The sequence below is a fragment of the Octopus bimaculoides genome, chromosome 2, assembly GCF_046866305.1.
Source record: "Octopus bimaculoides isolate indiv1 chromosome 2, ASM4686630v1, whole genome shotgun sequence".
NCBI classification, from domain to species: Eukaryota; Metazoa; Mollusca; class Cephalopoda; order Octopoda; family Octopodidae; genus Octopus; species Octopus bimaculoides.
Genome location: NC_142929.1, coordinates 44,871,358 through 44,876,357, shown reverse-complemented (window position 1 = coordinate 44,876,357; position 5,000 = coordinate 44,871,358). Strand labels below are relative to the sequence as shown.

The 5,000-nt window shown below is 35.1% G+C and overlaps 1 protein-coding gene across 1 annotated transcript in view; it reads left to right on the top strand.

Annotated features, from left to right (window-relative positions):
- LOC106879406 (uncharacterized) overlaps positions 1-5,000 on the top strand; it is a 148,356-nt gene that overhangs the window by 860 nt on the left and 142,496 nt on the right. The window lies entirely within an intron of this gene.

Below are 5,000 nucleotides of genomic sequence, written 5' to 3'. Positions count from 1 at the left end.
TTCATCCAAGTCTGTTATCAAATTGTCCTTCAGCAACTGAATGGATTTGGTACTATTTAAGTTACCGTCTATTTTAATCAACTTTCTTGATCCATTACTTTTTATGTATTCCCAAAGCATCAGATTCCTACCCCCAAACTTCACTGTTTTCGTCTTATAACGTCGGTCGTTTCGCTTTCCTGGAGGCCTTCTGACAAATTCTTGCATATTAGAAGGACATTTTACCGAAGACTTTTGCACGGTATGTTACGTGTGTATATATTATATATATTATATATACATACATATTTGCATGCTATGTGTCTCTCTCTTTATATATATATATATATATATATATATATATATATATATATATATATATATATATATATGTGTATGTATGTATGTATGCGCGCGTGTGCATGTGTGTGTGTATATATATATTTATATGTATCTAAATATACATATGTACATAAATGTACACTCGTCCTTTAGTTATTTCAGTCACTGGAATGCGATCATACTGGGGCACCGCCTTAAAAGATTTTTTTTTTCTGTCGAGTAACCGAACCCCAGTATATATATATTTTCAAAGTTTGCTACTTATTCTACCGGTCTCTTTTTGTTGAACCGCTAATTGCGGAAGTTTAAACAAACCAAGACTGAATGTCAAGCATCTCCGGGAGGACTTTCGGCCAGTTAGCATTCCTCAGTCAGTCAGTCAAACGAAGGATAGCAGACCAAAGCTTCGATGTTACTGTCACCTCTCATATTGTTTAAAGGAAAACGTACTTTACTAAAAAGTATTAATTCTTCAGTTTAATGTTATATTTTATAAAATAGGGCTTAACAATAACAATACTTACACACACACACATACATACATACACACACATACAGCGACATATATATACATACATTTATTTATTCAAGCAACTTAAAAACAATACTTACACACAGACAGACACACACACACACACACACACACACACACACACACACACACACGCACGCACATATTTATTCAAGCAACTTGCTTGAAAATCCTGTGTACCCACAGGTGAAGCTGAGACTTGACCAAAGTAAAATATATCATTAAATCTCTACTACGGTATTGAGTGCTTCTATTTGCGGCAGCGAACACTAAACGCAGCTACACACACACACACACACACACACACACACACACACACACACACACACACACACACAATATATATGTGTGTATGTATATAGTTATGGTATAGTCTGTTAAGAACGTAGTAGAGTACAATATAAAGCTCGTCCACTTTCAGATTTAGCCTGTGCTACCCAGTAGTAGACAACATTTACGTATCGTCTGAGGAAACAACTAGATCTCATAATTCAGGGAAGCAGTAGCATAATCAAGTATTTGAAAAACTACGCCTGGAGAACTACGTTGTGTGGAAACAATTGTAGTGATTAAGAAATAAATGTCCAACCGCACTCCTTCTTGTTCACTCCAATTTTTTCAATTATGTATGTATGTATGTATGTATGTATGTATGCATGTATGTGTGTGTGTATGTATGTATGTATAATTCAGTTTTATCTTAAGATGTATTTTTTTTATTTGTAGCAGGCAAAAGATTCTATAATAGGCAGTAACACGAATTGTTTCTAGTAAAAGCGCTTGGCTTGAAATTTCGAGGACATTGGTTAATGAAATTATACCCTGCATGCGACTAGTACTTTATTTTACCGACATTGCAGGGATGGAATGGAAAGTTGACCTCGGCTAGATTCGAATTCAGACGTTAAAAACTGAAGATATATGTCTAGTGCTTTTTTAATGATAAAATAAAAGCGTTACAAAAGAGAAAAGCAAGCGAAAGAGAAGCCCACTCTCTTACGACGTAATTATTTACTAAATACTGAAGCTATAGCGTATTTGTTGATGACATGTGAATGATCAACAATTGAAGAGATAACATGTATTTTATTATTCGACTTTTATGGAGAAACAGATGGCTTCTGTTTTGAACAGAAATTTTTATATCTATGTTGCCGTATTTATGGTATCCATTATTTATAAGCTTATTGAAAACTTGTAGGTTTCCTGTTTTTATACAGGTTTATCTTATTCGGAATAATTTGGGAAAAGGGATTACGAGAATGTGCGAGTCTTCTGAAGGTTATTTTTCGTTACGCGAACAGGGATAAGTGGTTCTATTAATGTTGTTTGATAAATGATGGAGCCAATAGACATTTAGGCTGGATGCCAACACGAAAATATATGGCAGAATTTGATTTGTGCATTTGTGCCATGTATACGACTTTGAAAAAGCTCATTCTTGTGTATTACTATAGATAAATAATCAATATGTTCAGAGTTATGTGTTTTATTTAAATTTAGTCTCTGGGCTCCATGTTGGAAATTTTCGTCTTCACTAGAATGACGACCGCACACAATAATACCGGAGTTTCGATGACAGCTAATAAGAGTCTGATAAATGTTTAGTCGCACATGACTGGGAAATTAATTTTTCGTACGAGATAAGATACTAGGAGTGTTGACTATTTACTTGAGGGATGGATCAATATGTGGTTTCCAATTTGAAATTCTTATCAAATATGATTCATAGAAATATAAATTAATCAACAAATTCTTTACTGTTACCATCAAATTTAAGCAGCTGGGTATCTTAAGTGGAAGAGTAAAACAATAAATAGATACATGCACATATGCATATATATATATGTATATATATATATATATATATATATATATATATATATATACATACACATTTATATATATATATATATATATATATATATATATATATATATATATATATATATATATATATATACACAAATATATCTATATTCATATTTAGAAGAAGCAACAGAACGACTCAAGGTCCGAGAGCTTCGTCCGTTTCGAACCTTGAGCAACTCTGTTGCTTATGCTAAATATTCTTTTCTGCTCAAGGTACAAGGTCCAAAATTTTGGGGTAGGGGGCCACTCGATTAGATCGACACCAGTACGCAACTGGTACTTAAATTATCGACCCTGAAAGGATAAAAGGCAAAGTTGATCTCGGCAGAATTTGAACACAGAACGTAAAGACAGACGAAGTGCCGTTAAGCAGTTCGCCCGACGTGCTAACGTTTCTGCCACCTCGCGCCTTGCGTCTGTAGAATATTAAAAAAAATATACGTATACTCATATTTTGAGTTCCAATTTTTCCTGGTTGTATCAACATATCTATCCATCTATGTGTCTATCTATCTATCTGTGTGTGTGTGTGTGTGTGTGTGTGTGTGTGTGTGTGTGTGTGTGATTCAAACTGATAGATATACATTCTGAGTGCTCAATACAATAATATCATTGATGAGTAATGTTCCTCCACTGTTACACCTGTTTAACCTCTCCCTCTCTATGACGGTTTACTCGGCCTATGGAATCCCCGCTCGACACGATGTTCCAATAGCAGGTTATTCTCGAAAAAGCTGTTGTATACTTTTTTTTATCATATAGCTAAATTATGTCATTGTCAAGTCTTGCCAAACCGTTTGCCTTTCCATATGTGTTTGTATATTGTCTTTATTGTCCTATGGGTTGAAAAATAAACGGATTAATTAACATAGTACAGTGTCTGCAAGTTGATGAGTACCACATATTCCCCTCCATTTTCTTATTGCTATACAAATTTAGGGTAAAACCTCCTTTTACCCTCACCCATTTATTGCACTTAGTAAAAACACTAGTGTAATAATAATTGGGTACCCTCCCAGCAGTATATTGGATAGATATTATCCCTTAGTGGATTGGATTCACAACCCCTAACTCTCTTGGACGAAGTACCGCTAAGCATTTCGCCTGGCGTGCTAGCATTTCTTATTTCTTTATTGCCCACAAGGGGCTAAACACAGAGGGGACAAACAAGGAATCTCCCACTTTCGTATCATCTGTATTGTACTCAGAAAATGTAGTACCTCACAGATTGGTACCGGTGTTGTCAAAATACAAAGTGGAAACGGATACCGTAGGGTATCTCGTCCACTGTCCAAACGATTCAGGCCAGCATTTTAGTAATATTTTATTTACCGACAACAAACTACTGAAATGGAAAGTTAACCTCAGCAGGATTTGAACTCCAAGTACAGACAACTGGAAATTATATTGTAAGGTGTTCCATCGCATGCTCTAACGAACTACCAGTTCATTTTCTCTCTCTCTCATTCTCTCTTTGTATGTATATATAAGTATATGTATATATATATATATATATATATACATACATACACACACATACACACACACACACACACACACACACACACACACACACACACACACACACACACACACATATATATATATATATATATATATATATATATATACATAAATACAGGGATGGCCAAGAGTCACCTGACAGTAAATCAAACCCATTTAACTCCAAGATTTATTTAGGCTTAACAACTGAATGAATATAATAAAAGCATCTAACTATGAAACATCAAGAAAATTGTTCAAACTGAAGTCTTTCTTGAGCGACACATTTTCCCATTCGAGTCGATACAGAATTACATATAATATTTATGGAATGTTGATTTACTGTCGGTTAACTTTTTTGCCAACCCTGTTTATGGAAAACCAGCAGTCTCCCATGCATACCAACCTCTCCTCTCCACGTCACCGATGTTGTCCAAGGAAAAGGCACCAGTGACGTCGCAACTCATTTCTACAGTTGAGTGAATCGGAGTAACGTAAAATAAAGTGTCTTGCTCAAGGACAAAACTCACAACCCTGTTCAGTAATCGAGCTGGACCTCATGATTGCGAGCCCGACACTCTAACCACTGAGCTATAAACATACAGTTGGACGTGTTAACATCAAAGATTTACTTACGGGGACAGTGATTATATATCACCTGAGGAAATACAACTGGATCCCATTATACAGGTAAACCGTTGCTTAATTTAAATCCTGTGTTTATGTGGATCAAAACATGTGTAGTGTTAATTAAATTTCTGCCTAAACGTAC